Raw genomic sequence first — 21,043 nt, 5'->3', positions numbered from 1 at the left:
AAACCTAATTCCTGATATTTGAAAGCAAATTCAAGTGGTAACGCTTCCTAAAGTAGCCGGAGTTGTAAATATTATCAGTTTTCTGCTCATTTCCGAACTTTCCACTGATAACCTTCTGTGATTGAAAATGGCAGGAAATGTAGTAAGAACCTATTTCCTTTTATTTCAAGTATTTCTTACAAGTTTTTAATCATTTCGGGAAACTATAATTGCGTATTTGAAGAGTTTTACCACAATTAGACAGAGTTCCTACAACTATATACTGAAATCATCAGCATTGTAACTTATCCACACAGAAAACGCCAGAGTAATTCGGCCTCCAATTATAAACATAAAAAGTATAGTCCTCATTTGCAGTCTTTCTACACAAGTTTTGAGCTGTATAAACCCAATTTCTAATATTTGAAAGCAAATTCAAGTGAAAACGATTCCTAAAGTAGCCGGAGTTGTAAATATTATCAGTTTTCTGGTCATTTCCGAACATTCCACTGGTAACCTCCGTGATTGAAAATGGCAGGAAATGTAGTAAGAACCTATTTCCATTTATTTAAAGTGTTTCTTACAAGTTTTTAATCATTTCTGGAAACTATAATTGCGTAATTGAAGAGTTTGACCGGAATTAGAGGCTGTTTTGACAACTATATACTGGAATCGTCAGCAATTTAACCGATTCACACAGAAAACGCAAGAGAAATTAGACCTTCAATTGTAAACATAAACATTATAGTCCTTACTTACAGTCTTTCTAAACAAATTTTGAGCTGTATAACCCTGAATTCCTAATATTTGAAAGCAAATTGAATTGAAAACGTTCCCTAAAGTAACCGGAGTTGTAAATATTATCAGTTTTCTGGTCATTTCCGAACTTTTCACGGGTAACCTCCGTAATTGAAAACGGCAAGAAATGTAGTAAGAACCTATTTCCTTTTATTTCAAGTGTATCCAACAAGTTTTAAATCATTTCTGGAAACTATAATTGCGTATTTGAAGAGCTTGACCAGAATTAGAGAGTGTTCCTACAACTATATACTGGAATCGTTAGCATTTTAAGTGATTCACACAGAAAACGCCAGAGAAATTAGGCCTCCAATTGTAAGCATAAACAGTATAGTCCTTACTTACAGTCTTTCTACACAAATTTTTAGCTGTATAAACCTAGTTCCTAATATTTGAAAGCAAATTCAAGTGAAAACGCTCCCTAAACAAGCCGGATTTTTAAATATTATCAGTTTTCTGGTCATTTCCGAACTTTCCACTGGTAACCTCCGTGATTGAAAATGGCAGGAAATGTAGTAAGAACCTATTTCCATTTATTTAAAGTGTTTCTTACAAGTTTTTAATCATTTCTGGAAACTATAATTGCGTAATTGAAGAGTTTGACCGGAATTAGAGGGTGTTTTGACAACTATATACTGGAATCGTCAGCAATTTAACCAATTCACACAGAAAACGCAAGAGAAATTAGACCTCCAATTGTAAACATAAACATTATAGTCCTTACTTACAGTCTTTCTACACAAATTTTGAGCTGTATAACCCTGAATTCCTAATATTTGAAAGCAAATTGAATTGAAAACGTTCCCTAAAGTTACCGGAGTTGTAAATATTATCAGTTTTCTGGTCATTTCTGAACTTTTCACGGGTAACCTCCGTAATTGAAAACGGCAAGAAATGTAGTAAGAACCTATTTCCTTTTATTTCAAGTGTATCTAACAAGTTTTTAATCATTTCTGGAAACTATAATTGCGTATTTGAAGAGCTTGACCAGAATTAGAGAGTGTTCCTACAACTATATACTGGAATCGTTAGCATTTTAAGTGATTCACACAGAAAACGCCAGAGAAATTAGGCCTCCAATTGTAAGCATAAACAGTATAGTCCTTACTTACAGTCTTTCTACACAAATTTTGAGCTGTATAAACCTAGTTCCTAATATTTGAAAGCAAATTCAAGTGAAAACGCTTGCTAAAGTAGCCGGAGTTTTAAATATTATCAGTTTTCTGGTCATTTCCGAACTTTCCACTGGTAACCTCCGTGATTGAAAATGGCAGGAAATATAGTTAGAACCTATTTCCTTTTATTTCAAGTGTTTCTTCCAAGTTTTTAATCATTTCTGGAAACTATAATTGCGTATTTGAAGAGTTTGATCAGAATTAGAGAGTGTTCCTACAACTATATACTGGAATCATCAGCATTTTAACTGATTCACACAGTAAACGCCAGAGAAATTAGGCCTCCAATTGTAAACATAAACAGTATATTCTTACTTACAGTCTTTCTACACGAATTTTGAGCTGTATAAACCTAGTTCCTAATATTTGAAAGCAAATTGAATTGAAAACGCTCCCTAAAGTAACTGGATTTTAAAATATTATCAGTTTTCTGGTCAATTCAAGGTTTTCCACTGGTAACCTCCATGAATGAAAATTGCAGAAAATGTAGTATGTATCTATTTCCTTTTATTTCAAGTGTTTCTTACGAGTTTTTAATCATTTCTGGAAACTATAATTGCGTATTTGAAGAGTTTTACCACAATTAGAGAGAGTTCCTACAACTATATACTTGAATCGTCAGCATTGTAACTTATTCACACAGAAAACGCCAGAGAATTTCGTCCTCCAATTATAAACATAAACAGTGTAGTCCTCACTTACACTCTGTCTCCACAAATTTAGAGCTGCATAACCCTGAATTCCAAATATTTGAAATCAAATTAAGTGAAAACTCTCCCTAAAGTAACCGGAGTTGTAAATATTATCAGTTTTCTGGTAATTTCCGAGCTTTCCACTGGTAACCTCCGTGATTGAAAAAGGCAGGAAATGTATTAAGAACCTATTGCCTTTTAGTTCAAGTGTTTCTTCCAAGTTTTTAATCATTTCTGGAAACTATAATTACGTATTTGAAGAGTTTGACCAGAATTAGGGAGTGTTCCTACAACTATATACTGGAATCCTCAGCATTTTAACTGATTCACACATAAAACCATAGAGAAATTAGGCCTCCAATTTTAAACATAAACAGTATAGTCCTTACTTACAGTCTTTCTACACAAATTTTGAGCTGTATAAACCTAGTTCCTAATATTTGAAAGCAAATTCAAGTGAAAACGCTCCCTAAACAAGCCGGAGTTTTAAGTATTATCAGTTTTCTGGTCATTTCTGAGCTTTCCACTTGTAAACTCCGTGTTTGAAAATGGCAGGAAATGTAGTATGAATCTATTTCCTTTTATTTCAAGTGTTTCTTTCAAGTTTTTAATCATTTCGGGAAACTATAATTGCGTATTTGAAGAGTTTTACCACAATTAGACAGAGTTCCTACAACTATATACTGAAATCATCAGCATTGTAACTTATCCACACAGAAAACGCCAGAGTAATTCGGCCTCCAGTTATAAACATAAAAAGTATAGTCCTCACTTACAGTCTTTCTACACAAGTTTTGAGCTGTATAAACCCAATTTCTAATATTTGAAAGCAAATTCAAGTGCAAACGATTCCTAAAGTAGCCGGAGTTGGAAATATTATCAGTTTTCTGGTCATTTCCGAACATTCCACTGGTAACCTCCGTGATTGAAAATGGCAGGAAATGTAGTAAGAACCTATTTCCATTTATTTAAAGTGTTTCTTACAAGTTTTTAATCATTTCTGGAAACTATAATTGCGTAATTGAAGAGTTTGACCGGAATTAGAGGGTGTTTTGACAACTATATACTGGAATCGTCAGCAATTTAACCGATTCACACAGAAAACGCAAGAGAAATTAGACCTCCAATTGTAAACATAAACATTATAGTCCTTACTTACAGTCTTTCTAAACAAATTTTGAGCTGTATAACCCTGAATTCCTAATATTTGAAAGGAAATTGAATTGAAAACGTTCCCTAAAGTAACCGGAGTTGTAAATATTATCAGTTTTCTGGTCATTTCCGAACTTTTCACGGGTAACCTCCGTAATTGAAAACGGCAAGAAATGTAGTAAGAACCTATTTCCTTTTATTTCAAGTGTATCTAACAAGTTTTTAATCATTTCTGGAAACTATAATTGCGTATTTGAAGAGCTTGACCAGAATTAGAGAGTGTTCCTACAACTATATACTGGAATCATTAGCATTTTAAGTGATTCACACAGAAAACGCCAGAGAAATTAGACCTCCAATTGTAAGCATAAACAGTATAGTCCTTACTTACAGTCTTTCTACACAAATTTTTAGCTGTCTAAACCTAGTTCCTAATATTTGAAAGCAAATTCAAGTGAAAACGCTCCCTAAACAAGCCGGATTTTTAAATATTATCAGTTTTCTGGTCATTTCCGAACTTTCCACTGGTAACCTCCGTGATTGAAAATGGCAGGAAATGTAGTAAGAACCTATTTCCATTTATTTAAAGTGTTTCTTACAAGTTTTTAATCATTTCTGGAAACTATAATTGCATAATTGAAGAGTTTGACCGGAATTAGAGGGTGTTTTGACAACTATATACTGGAATCGTCAGCAATTTAACCGATTCACACAGAAAACGCAAGAGAAATTAGACCTCCAATTGTAAACATAAACATTATAGTCCTTACTTACAGTCTTTCTAAACAAATTTTGAGCTGTATAACCCTGAATTCCTAATATTTGAAAGCAAATTGAATTGAAAACGTTCCCTAAAGTAACCGGAGTTGTAAATATTATCAGTTTTCTGGTCATTTCCGAACTTTTCACGGGTAACCTCCGTAATTGAAAACGGCAAGAAATGTAGTAAGAACCTATTTCCTTTTATTTCAAGTGTATCTAACAAGTTTTTAATCATTTCTGGAAACTATAATTGCGTATTTGAAGAGCTTGACCAGAATTAGAGAGTGTTCCTACAACTATATACTGGAATCGTTAGCATTTTAAGTGATTCACACAGAAAACGCCAGAGAAATTAGGCCTCCAATTGTAAGCATAAACAGTATAGTCCTTACTTACAGTCTTTCTACACAAATTTTTAGCTGTATAAACCTAGTTCCTAATATTTGAAAGCAAATTCAAGTGAAAACGCTCCCTAAACAAGCCGGATTTTTAAATATTATCAGTTTTCTGGTCATTTCCGAACTTTCCACTGGTAACCTCCGTGATTGAAAATGGCAGGAAATATAGTAAGAACCTATTTCCTTTTATTTCAAGTGTTTCTTCCAAGTTTTTAATCATTTCTGGAAACTATAATTGCGTATTTGAAGAGTTTGATCAGAATTAGAGAGTGTTCCTACAACTATATACTGGAATCCTCAGCATTTTAACTGATTCAAACAGAAAACGATAGAGAAATTAGGCCTCTAATTGTAAACATAAACAGTATAGTCCTTACTTACAGTCTTTCTACACAAATTTTGAGCTGTATAAACCTAGTTCCTAATATTTGAAAGCAAATTCAAGTGAAAACGCTTGCTAAAGTAGCCGGAGTTTTAAATATTATCAGTTTTCTGGTCATTTCCGAACTTTCCAGTGGTAACCTCCGTGATTGAAAATGGCAGGAATTATAGTTAGAACCTATTTCCTTTTATTTCAAGTGTTTCTTCCAAGTTTTTAATCATTTCTGGAAACTATAATTGCGTATTTGAAGAGTTTTACCACAATTAGAGAGAGTTCCTACAACTATATACTTGAATCGTCAGCGTTGTAACTTATTCACACAGAAAACGCCAGAGAATTTCGGCCTCCAATTATAAACATAAACAGTGTAGTCCTCACTTACACTCTGTCTCCACAAATTTAGAGCTGCATAACCCTGAATTCCAAATATTTGAAATCAAATTAAGTGAAAACGCTCCCTAAAATAACCGGAGTTGTAAATATTATCAGTTTTCTGGTCATTACCGAGCTTTCCACTGGTAACCTCCGTGATTGAAAATGGCAGGAAATGTATTAAGAACCTATTGCCTTTTAGTTCAAGTGTTTCTTCCAAGTTTTTAATCATTTCTGGAAACTATAATTACGTATTTGAAGAGTTTGACCAGAATTAGGGAGTGTTCCTACAACTATATACTGGAATCCTCAGCATTTTAACTGATTCACACATAAAACCATAGAGAAATTAGGCCTCCAATTTTAAACATAAACAGTATTGGCCTTACTTACAGTCTTTCTACACAAATTTTGAGCTGTATAAACCTAGTTCCTAATATTTGAAAGCAAATTTAAGTGAAAACGCTCCCTAAACAAGCCGGAGTTTTAAATATTATCAGTTTTCTGGTCATTTCCGAGCTTTCCACTTGTAAACTCCGTGTTTGAAAATGACAGGAAATGTAGTATGAATCTATTTCCTTTTATTTCAAGTGTTTGTTACAAGTTTTTAATCATTTCGGGAAACTATAATTGCGCATTTCAAGAATTTTACCACAATTAGAGAGACTTCCTACAGCTATATACCTGAATCATCACCATTGTAACTTATTCACACAGAAAACGCAAGAGAAATTCGGCCTCCAATTATAAACATAAACAGTATAGTCCTCACTTCCAGTATTTCTACACAAATTTTGAGCTGTATAAACCTAATTCCTAATATTTGAAAGCAAATTTAGGTGAAAACGCTTCCTAAAGTCGCTGGAGTTGTAAATATTATCAGTTTTCTGGCCATTTCTGAACTTTCCACAGGTAACCTCCGTGATTGAAAATGGCAGAAAATGTAGTATGAATCTATTTCCTTTTATTTCAAGTGTTTCTTACGAGTTTTTAATCATTTCTGGAAACTATAATTGCGTATTTGAAGACTTTGACCTGACTTAGAGATTGTTCCTACCACTATATACTGGAATCGTCAGCATTTTAACTGATTCACACAGAAAACGCCAGAGAAATTAGGCCTCCAATTGTAAACATAAACAGTATAGTCCTTACTTACAGTGTTTCTAAACAAAGTTTGAGCTGTATAACCCTGAATTCCTAATTTTTGAAAGCAAATTGAAATGAAAACGCTCCCTAAAGTAAACGGAGTTGAAAATGTTATCAGATTTCTGGTCATTTCCAAGCTATCCACTGGTAATCTCCATGAATGAAAATGGCAGAAAATGTAGTATGAATCTATTTCCTTTTATTTCAAGTGTTTCTTACAAGTTTTTAATCATTTCGGGAAACTATAATTGCGTATTTGAAGAGTTTTACCACATTTAGAGAGAGTTCCTACAACTATATACTCGAATCGTCAGCATTGTAACTTACCAAGAGAAAACCCCAGAGAAATTCGGCCACCAATTACAACCATAAATAGAATAGTCCTCAATTACAGTCTTACTACACAAATTTTGAGCTGTATAAACCTAATTCTTAAAATTTGAAAGCAAATTCAAGTGAAAACGCTTCCTAAAGTCGCTGGAGTTGTAAATATTATCAGTTTTCTGGCCATTTCTGAACTTTCCGCAGGTAACCTCCGTGATTGAAAATGGCAGGAAATGTAGTATGAATTTATTTCTTTTTATTTCAAGTGTTTCTTACAAGTTTTTCATCATTTCGGGAAACTATAATTGCGTATTTGAAGAGTTTTACCACATTTAGAGAGAGTTCCTACAACTATATACTCGAATCGTCAACATTGTAACTGATTCACACAAAAAACGCCAGAGAAATTCGGCTGCGAATTACAACCATAAACAGTATAGTCCTCAATTACAGTCTTTCTACACAAGTTTTGAGCTGTATAAACCGAATTCCTAATATTTGAAAGCAAATTCAAGTGAAAACGCTTCCAAAAAGTAGCCGGAGGTGTAAATATTATCAAATTTCTGGTCATTTCCGAACTTTCCACTGGTAACCTCCGTGATTGAAAATGGCAGTAAATGTAGTACTAACCTATATCCTTTTATTTTAATTGTTTCTTAAATGTTTTTAATCATTTCTGGCAACTATAATTGCGTATTTGAATAGTTCGACCTGAATTAGAGAGTGTTCCTACAACTATGTAGTGGAATCATCAGCATTTTAACTGATTCACAAAGAAAACACCAGAGAAATTAGGCCTCCTATTATAAGCATAAACAGGATCGTCCTAACTTACGGCCTTTCTACACAAATTTTGAGCTGTATAAAGCTAATTCTTGATATTTGAAAGCAAATTCAAGTGAAAACGCTTCCAAAAAGTAGCCGGAGTTGTAAATATTATCAGTTTTCTGGTCATTTCCGAACTTTCCACTGGTAACCTCCGTGATTGAAAATGGCAGGAAATGTAGTAATAACCTATTTCCTTTTATTTCAAGTGTTTCTTACAAGTTTTCAATCATTTCTGGAAACTATAATAGCGTATTTGAAGAGTTTGACCAGAATTAGGGAGTGTTCCTACAACTATATACTCGAATCGTCAGCATTGTAACTTATCCACACAGAAAGCCCCAGAGAAATTTGGCCTCCAATTATAAACATAAACAGTATAGTCCTCACTTCCAGTATTTCTACGGAAGTTTTGAGCTGTATAAACATAATTCCTAGTATTTGAAAGCTAATTAAAGTTAAAACGCTTCATAAAGGAACCGGAGTTGTAAATATTATCAGTTTTCTGGTCATTTCCGAACTTTCCACTGGTAACCTCCGTGATTGAAAATGGCAGTAAATGTAGTAAGAACCTATATACTTTTATTTTAATTGTTTCTTACAGGTTTTCAATCATTTCTGGAATCTATAATTGCCTATTTGAATACTTTGACCTGAATTAGAGAGTGTTCCTACAACTATGTACTGGAATCATCAGCATTTTAACTGATTCACACAGAAAACGCCAGAGAAATTAGGCCTCCAATTGTAAGCATAAACAGTATAGTCCTCACTTACGGTCTTTCTACACAAATTTTGAGCTGTATAAACCTAATTCCTGATATTTGAAAGCAAATTCAAGTGGTAACGCTTCCTAAAGTAGCCGGAGTTGTAAATATTATCAGTTTTCTGCTCATTTCCGAACTTTCCACTGATAACCTTCTGTGATTGAAAATGGCAGGAAATGTAGTAAGAACCTATTTCCTTTTATTTCAAGTGTTTCTTACAAGTTTTCAATCATTTCTGGAAACTATAATAGCGTATTTGAAGAGTTTGACCAGAATTAGGGAGCGTTCCTACAACTATATACTGGAATCATCAGCATTTTAACTGATTCACACAGACAATGACAGAGAAATTCGGCCTCCAATTGTAAACATAAACAGTATAGTCCTCACTTAAAGTCTTTCTACGCCAGTTTTGAGCTGTATAAACCTAATTCCTGATATTTGAAAGCAAATTCAAGTGAAAACGCTCCCTAATGTAAACGGAGTTGTAAATATTATCAGATTTCTGGTCATTTCCGAACTTTCCACTGGTAACCTCCGTGATTGAAAATGGCAGGAAATCTATTAGGAACCTATTTCCTTTTATTTCAAGTGTTTCTTACAAGTTTTTAATCATTTCTGGAAATATAATTGCGTATTTGAAGAGTTTTACCACAATTAGAGAGACTTCATACAACTATATACTTGATCATCTACATTGTAACTTATTAACACAGAAAACGCAAGAGTAATTCGGCCTCCAATTATAAACATAAACAGTATAGTCCTCACTTCCAGTATTTCTACACAAATTTTTAGCTGTATAAACCTAATTCCTAATATTTGAAAGCAAATTCAAGTGGTAACGCTTCCTAAAGTAGCCGGAGTTGTAAATATTATCAGTTTTCTGGTCATTTCCGAACTTTCCACTGATAACCTTCTGTGATTGAAAATGGCAGGAAATGTAGTAAGAACCTATTTCCTTTTATTTCAAGTGTTTCTTACAAGTTTTTAATCATTTCTGGAAACTATAATTGCGTATTTGAAGAGTTTGACCAGAATTAGAGAGTGTTCCTACAACTATATACTGGAATCCTCAGCAGTTTAACTGATTCACACAGAAAACGCCAGAGAAATTCGGCTTCCAAATGTAAACATAAACAGTATAGTCCTTACTTACAGTGTTTCTAAACAAATTTTGAGCTGTATAACCTGAATTCCTAATTTTTGAAAGCAAATTGAAATGAAAACGCTCCCTAATTAAACAGAGATGTAAATAATATCAGATTTTGGTCATTTCCAAGCTATCCACTGGTAATCTCCATGAATGAAAATGGCAGAAAATGTAGTATGAATCTAATTCCTTTTATTTCAAGTGTTTCTTACAAGTTTTTAATCATTTCGGGAAACTATAATTTCGTATTTGAAGACTTTTACCACAATTAGAGAGAGTTCCTACAACTATATACTCGAATCGTCAGCATTGTAACTTATCCACACAGAAAACGCCAGAGAAATTCGGCCTCCAATTGTAAACATAAACAGTATAGTCCTTACTTACAGTCTTTCTAAACAAACTTTGAGCTGTACAACCCTGAATAGTATTTGAAATCAAATTGAATTGAAAACGCTCCCTAAAGTAACCGGAGTTCTAAATATTATCAGTTTTCTGGTCATTTCCGAAATTTCCACTGGTAACCTCCGTGATTGAAAATGGCAAGAAATGTAGTAAGAACCTATATCCTTTTATTTCAAGTGTTCCTTACAAGTTTTTAATCATTTCTGGAAACTATAATTGCGTATTTGAAGTGTTTGACCAGAATTAGAGAGTGTTCCTACAACTATATACTGGAATCTTCAGCATTGTAACTTATCCACACAGAAAAGGCCCAGAAATTTGGCCTCCAATTGTAAACATAAACAGTATAGCCCTTACTTTCAGTGTTTCAAAACAAATTTTGAGCTGTATAACCCTGAATAGTATTTGAAAGCAAATTGAATTGAAAACGCTCCCTAAAGTAACCGGAGTTGTAAATATTATCAGTTTTCTGGTCATTTTCAAGTTTTCCACTGGTAACCTCCGTGATTGAAAATGGCAGGAAATGTAGTAAGAGCCTATATCCTTTTATTTCAAGTGCTTCTTACAAGTTTTTAATTATTTCGGGAAACTATAATTGCGTATTTGAAGAGTTTGACCAGAATTAGAGAGTGTTCCTACAACTATATACTGGAATCCTCAGCATTTTAACTGATTCACACAGAAAACGCCAGAGAAATTCGGCCTCCAATTGTAAACATCAACAGTATAGTCCTTACTTACAGTCTTTCTAAACAAGTTTTGAGCTGTATAAATCTAATTCCTAATATTTGAAAGCAAATTCAAGTGAAAACGCTTCCAAAAAGTAGCCGGAGTTGTAAATATTATCAGTTTTCTTATCATTTCTGAACTTTCCACTGGTAACCTGCGTGATTGAAAATGGCAGGAAATGTAGTAAGAACCTATTTCCTTTTATTTCAAGTGTTTCTTATGAGTTTTTAATCATTTCTGGAAACTATAATTGCGTATTTGAAGAGTTTTAACTGAATTAGAGCGTGTTCCTACAACTATATACTGAAATCGTCAGCATTGTAACTGATTCACACAGAAAACGCCAGAGAAATTCGGCCTCCAATTGTAAACATAAACAGTGTAGTCCTTACTTACAGTGTTTCTAAACAAATTTTGAGCTGCATAACCCTGAATTCCTAATATTTGAAAGCAAATTGAATTGAAAATGCTTCCTAAAGTAACCAGAGTTGTAAATATTATCAGTTTTCTGGTCATTTCCAAGCTATCCACTGGTAATCTCCATGAATGAAAATGGCAGAAAATGTAGTATGAATCTATTTCCTTTTATTTCAAGTGTTTCTTACCAGTTTTTAATCATTTCTGGAGACTATAATTCCGTATTTGAAGAGTTTTACCACAATTAGAGAGAGTTCCTACAAGTATATACTCGAATCGTCATCATTGTAACTTATCCACACAGAAAACGCCAGAGAAATTTGGCCTCCAATTATAAACATAAACAGTATAGTCCTCAATTACTGTCTTTGTACACAAGTTTTGAGCTGTATAAACCTAATTCCTAATATTTGAAAGCCAATTCAAGTGAAAACGCTTCCAAAAAGTAGCCGGAGTTGTAAATATTATCAGTTTTCTGGTCATTTCTGAAATTTCCCCTGGTAACCTCCGTGATTGAAAATGGCAGGAAATGTAGTAAGAACCTGTATCCTTTTATTTCAAGTGTTTCTTATGAGTTTTTAATCATTTCTGGTAACTATAATTGCGTATTTGAAGAGTTTTACCACAATTAGAGAGAGTTCCTACAAGTATATACTCGAATCGTCAGCATTGTAACTGATTCACACAGAAAACGCCAGAGAAATTCGGCCTCCAATTGTAAACATAAACAGTATAGTCCTTACTTACAGTGTCTCTAAATAAATTTTGAGCTGTATAACCCTGAATTCCTAATATTTGAAAGGAAATTGAATTGAAAACGCTAACTAAAGTAACCGGAGTTGTAAATATTATCAGTTTTCTGGTCATTTCCAAGCTTTCCACTGGTAACCTCCATAAATGAAAATGGCAGAAAATGTAGTATGAATCTATTTCCTTTTATTTCAAGTGTTTCTTACAAGTTTTTAATCATTTCTGGAAACTATAATTGCTTATTTGAAGAGTTTTTCCACAATTAGAGAGAGTTCCTACAACTATATACTCGAATAGTCAGCATTATAACTTATTCACACAGAAAACGCCAGAGAAATTCGGCCTCCAATTATAAACATAAACAGTATAGTCCTCACTTACAGTCTTTCTACACAAGTTTTGAGCTGTATAAACCTAATTCCTAATATTAGAAAGCAAATTGAATTGAAAACGCTTCCTAAAGTAGCCGGAGTTGTAAATATTATCAGTTTTCTGGTCATTTCCGAACTTTCCACTGATAACCTTCTGTGATTGAAAATGGCAGGAAATGTAGTAAGAACCTATTTCCTTTTATTTCAAGTGTTTCTTACAAGTTTTTAATCATTTCTGGAAACTATAATTGCGTATTTGAAGAGTTTGACCAGAATTAGAGGGTGTTCCTACAACTATATACTGGAATCGTCAGCATTTTAACTGATTCACACAGAAAACGCCAGAGAAATTCGGCCTCCAATTATTAACATAAACAGTACAGTCCTTACTTTCAGTGTTTTTAAACAAATTTTGAGCAGTATAACCCTGAATTCCTAATATTTAAAAGCAAATTGAATTGAAAACGCTCCCTAAAGTAACCGGAGTTCTAAATTTTATCAGTTTTCTGGTCATTCCCAAGCTTTCCACTGGTAACCTCCTTGATTGAAAAAGGCAAGAAATGTAGTAAGTACCTATTTCCTTTTATTTCAAGTGTTCCTTAGAAGTTTTTAATCATCTCTGGAAACTATAATTGCGTATTTGAAGACTTTTACCACAATTAGAGAGAGTTCCTACAACTATATACTCGAATCGTCAGCATTGTAACTGATTCACACAGAAAACGCCAGAGAAATTCGGCCTCCAATTGTAAACATAAACAGTATAGTCCTTACTTACAGTGTCTCTAAATAAATTTTGAGCTGTATAACCCTGAATTCCTAATATTTGAAAGGAAATTGAATTGAAAACGCTAACTAAAGTAACCGGAGTTGTAAATATTATCAGTTTTCTGGTCATTTCCAAGCTTTCCACTGGTAACCTCCATAAATGAAAATGGCAGAAAATGTAGTATGAATCTATTTCCTTTTATTTCAAGTGTTTCTTACAAGTTTTTAATCATTTCTGGAAACTATAATTGCTTATTTGAAGAGTTTTTCCACAATTAGAGAGAGTTCCTACAACTATATACTCGAATAGTCAGCATTATAACTTATTCACACAGAAAACGCCAGGGAAATTCGGCCTCCAATTATAAACATAAACAGTATAGTCCTCAGTTACAGTCTTTCCACACAAGTTTTGAGCTGTATAAACCTAATTCCTAATATTAGAAAGCAAATTGAATTGAAAACGCTTCCTAAAGTAGCCGGAGTTGTAAATATTATCAGTTTTCTGGTCATTTCCGAACTTTCCACTGATAACCTTCTGTGATTGAAAATGGCAGGAAATGTAGTAAGAACCTATTTCCTTTTATTTCAAGTGTTTCTTACAAGTTTTTAATCATTTCTGGAAACTATAATTGCGTATTTGAAGAGTTTGACCAGAATTAGAGAGTGTTCCTACAACTATATACTGGAATCCTCAGCAGTTTAACTGATTCACACAGAAAACGCCAGAGAAATTCGGCCTCCAATTGTAAACATAAACAGTATAGTCCTTACTTACAGTGTTTCTAAACAAATTTTGAGCTGTATAACCTGAATTCCTAATTTTTGAAAGCAAATTGAAATGAAAACGCTCCCTAATTAAACGGAGATGTAAATAATATCAGATTTTGGTCATTTCCAAGCTATCCACTGGTAATCTCCATGAATGAAAATGGCAGAAAATGTAGTATGAATCTAATTCCTTTTATTTCAAGTGTTTCTTACAAGTTTTTAATCATTTCTGGAGACTATAATTCCGTATTTGAAGAGTTTTACCACAATTAGAGAGAGTTCCTACAACTATATACTCGAATCGTCAGCATTGTAACTTATCCACACAGAAAACGCCAGAGAAATTCGGCCTCCAATTGTAAACATAAACAGTATAGTCCTTACTTACAGTCTTTCTAAACAAACTTTGAGCTGTACAACCCTGAATAGTATTTGAAATCAAATTGAATTGAAAACGCTCCCTAAAGTAACCGGAGTTGTAAATATTATCAGTTTTCTGGTCATTTTCAAGTTTTCCACTGGTAACCTCCGTGATTGAAAATGGCAGAAAATGTAGTATGAATCTATTTCCTTTTATTTCAAGTGTTTCTTACAAGTTTTTAATCATTTCTGGAAACTATAATTGCTTATTTGAAGAGTTTTTCCACAATTAGAGAGAGTTCCTACAAGTATATACTCGAATCGTCATCATTGTAACTTATCCACACAGAAAACGCCAGAGAAATTTGGCCTCCAATTATAAACATAAACAGTATAGTCCTCAATTACAGTCTTTGTACACAAGTTTTGAGCTGTATAAACCTAATTCCTAATATTTGAAAGCCAATTCAAGTGAAAACGCTTCCAAAAAGTAGCCGGAGTTGTAAATATTATCAGTTTTCTGGTCATTTCTGAAATTTCCCCTGGTAACCTCCGTGATTGAAAATGGCAGGAAATGTAGTAAGAACCTGTATCCTTTTATTTCAAGTGTTTCTTATGAGTTTTTAATCATTTCTGGTAACTATAATTGCGTATTTGAAGAGTTTTAACTGAATTAGAGAGTGTTCCTACAACTATATACTGAAATCGTCAGCATTTTATCTGATTCACACAGAAAACGCCAGAGAAATTCCGCCTCCAATTGTAAACATAAACAGTGTAGTCCTTACTTACAGTGTTTCTAAACAAATTTTGAGCTGCATAACCCTGAATTCCTAATATTTGAAAGCAAATTGAATTGAAAATGCTTCCTAAAGTAACCAGAGTTGTAAATATTATCAGTTTTCTGGTCATTTCCAAGCTATCCACTGGTAATCTCCATGAATGAAAATGGCAGAAAATGTAGTATGAATCTATTTCCTTTTATTTCAAGTGTTTCTTACCAGTTTTTAATCATTTCTGGAGACTATAATTCCGTATTTGAAGAGTTTTACCACAATTAGAGAGAGTTCCTACAACTATATACTTGAATCGTCAGCGTTGTAACTTATTCACACAGAAAACGCCAGAGAATTTCGGCCTCCAATTATAAACATAAACAGTGTAGTCCTCACTTACACTCTGTCTCCACAAATTTAGAGCTGCATAACCCTGAATTCCAAATATTTGAAATCAAATTAAGTGAAAACGCTCCCTAAAATAACCGGAGTTGTAAATATTATCAGTTTTCTGGTCATTTCCGAGCTTTCCACTGGTAACCTCCTTGATTGAAAATGGCAGGAAATGTATTAAGAACCTATTGCCTTTTAGTTCAAGTGTTTCTTCCAAGTTTTTAATCATTTCTGGAAACTATAATTACGTATTTGAAGAGTTTGACCAGAATTAGGGAGTGTTCCTACAACTATATACTGGAATCCTCAGCATTTTAACTGATTCACACATAAAACCATAGAGAAATTAGGCCTCCAATTTTAAACATAAACAGTATTGTCCTTACTTACAGTCTTTCTACACAAATTTTGAGCTGTATAAACCTAGTTCCTAATATTTGAAAGCAAATTCAAGTGAAAACGCTCCCTAAACAAGCCGGAGTTTTAAATATTATCAGTTTTCTGGTCATTTCCGAGCTTTCCACTTGTAAACTCCGTGTTTGAAAATGACAGGAAATGTAGTATGAATCTATTTCCTTTTATTTCAAGTGTTTGTTACAAGTTTTTAATCATTTCGGGAAACTATAATTGCGCATTTCAAGAATTTTACCACAATTAGAGAGACTTCCTACAGCTATATACCTGAATCATCACCATTGTAACTTATTCACACAGAAAACGCAAGAGAAATTCGGCCTCCAATTATAAACATAAACAGTATAGTCCTCACTTCCAGTATTTCTACACAAATTTTGAGCTGTATAAACCTAATTCCTAATATTTGAAAGCAAATTTAGGTGAAAACGCTTCCTAAAGTCGCTGGAGTTGTAAATATTATCAGTTTTCTGGCCATTTCTGAACTTTCCACAGGTAACCTCCGTGATTGAAAATGGCAGAAAATGTAGTATGAATCTATTTCCTTTTCTTTCAAGTGTTTCTTACGAGTTTTTAATCATTTCTGGAAACTATAATTGCGTATTTGAAGACTTTGACCTGACTTAGAGATTGTTCCTACCACTATATACTGGAATCATCAGCATTTTAACTGATTCACACAGAAAACGCCAGAGAAATTAGGCCTCCAATTGTAAACATAAACAGTATAGTCCTTACTTACAGTGTTTCTAAACAAAGTTTGAGCTGTATAACCCTGAATTCCTAATTTTTGAAAGCAAATTGAAATGAAAACGCTCCCTAAAGTAAACGGAGTTGAAAATGTTATCAGATTTCTGGTCATTTCCAAGCTATCCACTGGTAATCTCCATGAATGAAAATGGCAGAAAATGTAGTATGAATCTATTTCCTTTTATTTCAAGTGTTTCTTACAAGTTTTTAATCATTTCGGGAAACTATAATTGCGTATTTGAAGAGTTTTACCACATTTAGAGTGAGTTCCTACAACTATATACTCGAATCGTCAGCATTGTAACTTACCACAGAGAAAACCCCAGAGAAATTCGGCCACCAATTACAACCATAAACAGAATAGTCCTCAATTACAGTCTTACTACACAAATTTTGAGCTGTATAAACCTAATTCTTAACATTTGAAAGCAAATTCAAGTGAAAACGCTTCCTAAAGTCGCTGGAATTGTAAATATTATCAGTTTTCTGGCCATTTCTGAACTTTCCGCAGGTAACCTCCGTGATTGAAAATGGCAGGAAATGTAGTATGAATCTATTTCTTTTTATTTCAAGTGTTTTTTACAAGTTTTTCATCATTTCGGGAAACTATAATTGCGTATTTGAAGAGTTTTAACACATTTAGAGAGAGTTCCTACAACTATATACTCGAATCGTCAACATTGTAACTGATTCACACAAAAAACGCCAGAGAAATTCGGCTGCGAATTACAACCATAAACAGTATAGTCCTCAATTACAGTCTTTCTACACAAGTTTTGAGCTGTATAAACCGAATTCCTAATATTTGAAAGCAAATTCAAGTGAAAACGCTTCCAAAAAGTAGCCGGAGGTGTAAATATTATCAAATTTCTGGTCATTTCCGAACTTTCCACTGGTAACCTCCGTGATTGAAAATGGCAGTAAATGTAGTACTAACCTATATCCTTTTATTTTAATTGTTTCTTAAATGTTTTTAATCATTTCTGGCAACTATAATTGCGTATTTGAATAGTTCGACCTGAATTAGAGAGTGTTCCTACAACTATGTACTGGAATCATCAGCATTTTAACTGATTCACAAAGAAAACACCAGAGAAATTAGGCCTCCTATTATAAGCATAAACAGGATCGTCCTAACTTACGGCCTTTCTACACAAATTTTGAGCTGTATAAAGCTAATTCTTGATATTTGAAAGCAAATTCAAGTGAAAACGCTTCCAAAAAGTAGCCGGAGTTGTAAATATTATCAGTTTTCTGGTCATTTCCGAACTTTCCACTGGTAACCTCCGTGATTGAAAATGGCAGGAAATGTAGTAATAACCTATTTCCTTTTATTTCAAGTGTTTCTTACAAGTTTTCAATCATTTCTGGAAACTATAATAGCGTATTTGAAGAGTTTGACCAGAATTAGGGAGTGTTCCTACAACTATATACTCGAATCGTCAGCATTGTAACTTATCCACACAGAAAGCCCCAGAGAAATTCGGCCTCCAATTATAAACATAAACAGTATAGTCCTCACTTCCAGTATTTCTACGGAAGTTTTGAGCTGTGTAAACATAATTCCTAGTATTTGAAAGCTAATTAAAGTTAAAACGCTTCATAAAGGAACCGGAGTTGTAAATATTATCAGTTTTCTGGTCATTTCCGAACTTTCCACTGGTAACCTCCGTGATTGAAAATGGCAGTAAATGTAGTAAGAACCTATATACTTTTATTTTAATTGTTTCTTACAGGTTTTTAATCATTTCTGGAATCTATAATTGCCTATTTGAATACTTTGACCTGAATTAGAGAGTGTTCCTACAACTATGTACTGGAATCATCAGCATTTTAACTGATTCACACAGAAAACGCCAGAGAAATTAGGCCTCCAATTGTAAGCATAAACAGTATAGTCCTCACTTACGGTCTTTCTACACAAATTTTGAGCTGTATAAACCTAATTCCTGATATTTGAAAGCAAATTCAAGTGGTAACGCTTCCTAAAGTAGCCGGAGTTGTAAATATTATCAGTTTTCTGCTCATTTCCGAACTTTCCACTGATAACCTTCTGTGATTGAAAATGGCAGGAAATGTAGTAAGAACCTATTTCCTTTTATTTCAAGTGCTTCTTACAAGTTTTCAATCATTTCTGGAAACTATAATAGCGTATTTGAAGAGTTTGACCAGAATTAGGGAGCGTTCCTACAACTATATACTGGAATCATCAGCATTTTAACTGATTCACACAGAAAATGACAGAGAAATTCGGCCTCCAATTGTAAACATAAACAGTATAGTCCTCACTTAAAGTCTTTCTACACAAATTTTGAGCTGTATAAACCTAATTCCTTATATTTGAAAGCAAATTCAAGTGAAAACGCTCCCTAATGTAAACGGAGTTGTAAATATTATCAGATTTCTGGTCATTTCCGAACTTTCCACTGCTAACCTCCGTGATTGAAAATGGCAGGAAATCTATTAGGAACCTATTTCCTTTTATTTCAAGTGTTTCTTACAAGTTTTTAATCATTTCTGGAAACTATAATTGCGTATTTGAAGAGTTTTGCCACAATTAGAGAGAGTTCCCACAACTATATACTCGAATCGTCATCATTGTAATTTATCCACACAGAAAACGCTAGAGAAATTCGGCCTCCAATTGTAAACATAAACAGTATAGTCCTTACTTACAGTGTTTCTATACAAATTTTGAGCTGAATAACCCTGAATTCCTAATATTTGAAACAAATTGAATTCAAAACGCTCCCTAAATTAATCGGAGTTGTAAATATTATCAGTTTTCTGGTCATTTCCAAGCTTTCCACTGGTAACCTCCATGAATGAAAATGGCAGGAAATGTAGTAAGAGCCTATTTCCTTTTATTTCAAGTGTTTCTTACAAGTTTTTAATCATTTCTGGAAACTATAATTGCGTATTTGAAGAGTTTGACCAGAATTAGAGAGTGTTCCTACAACTATATACTGGAATCCTCAGCAGTTTAACTGATTCACACAGAAAACGCCAGAGAAATTCGGCCTGCAATTGTAAACATAAACAGTATAGTCCTTACTTACAGTGTTTCTAAACAAATTTTGAGCTGTATAACCTGAATTCCTAATTTTTGAAAGCAAATTGAAATGAAAACGCTCCCTAATTAAACGGAGATGTAAATAATATCAGATTTTGGTCATTTCCAAGCTATCCACTGGTAATCTCCATGAATGAAAATGGCAGAAAATGTAGTATGAATCTAATTCCTTTTATTTCAAGTGTTTCTTACAAGTTTTTAATCATTTCGGGAAACTATAATTTCGTATTTGAAGACTTTTACCACAATTAGAGAGAGTTCCTACAACTATATACTCGAATCGTCAGCATTGTAACTTATCCACACAGAAAACGCCAGAGAAAATCGGCCTCCAATTGTAAACATAAACAGTATAGTCCTTACTTACAGTCTTTCTAAACAAACTTTGAGCTGTACAACCCTGAATAGTATTTGAAATCAAATTGAATTGAAAACGCTCCCTAAAGTAACCGGAGTTGTAAATATTATCAGTTTTCTGGTCATTTTCAAGTTTTCCACTGGTAACCTCCGTGATTGAAAATGGCAGGAAATGTAGTAAGAGCCTATATCCTTTTATTTCAAGTGCTTCTTACAAGTTTTTAATTATTTCGGGAAACTATAATTGCGTATTTGAAGAGTTTGACCAGAATTAGAGAGTGTTCCTACAACTATATATTGGAATCCTCAGCATTTTAACTGATTCACACAGAAAACGCCAGAGAAATTCGGCCTCCAATTGTAAACATCAACAGTATAGTCCTTACTTACAGTCTTTCTAAACAAGTTTTGAGCTGTATAAATCTAATTCCTAATATTTGAAAGCAAATTCAAGTGAAAACGCTTCCAAAAAGTAGCCGGAGTTGTAAATATTATCAGTTTTCTTGTCATTTCTGAACTTTCCACTGGTAACCTGCGTGATTGAAAATGGCAGGAAATGTAGTAAGAACCTATTTCCTTTTATTTCAAGTGTTTCTAATGAGTTTTTAATCATTTCTGGAAACTATAATTGCGTATTTGAAGAGTTTTAACTGAATTAGAGAGTGTTCCTACAACTATATACTGAAATCGTCAGCATTTTATCTGATTCACACAGAAAACGCCAGAGAAATTCGGCCTCCAATTGTAAACATAAACAGTGTAGTCCTTACTTACAGTGTTT

This window comes from Myotis daubentonii, chromosome X (genome assembly GCF_963259705.1).
Source record: "Myotis daubentonii chromosome X, mMyoDau2.1, whole genome shotgun sequence".
In the NCBI taxonomy this organism is placed as follows: Eukaryota; Metazoa; Chordata; class Mammalia; order Chiroptera; family Vespertilionidae; genus Myotis; species Myotis daubentonii.
The sequence above is the reverse complement of the archived record's forward strand: the minus strand, read 5'-3'. Positions refer to the sequence as shown.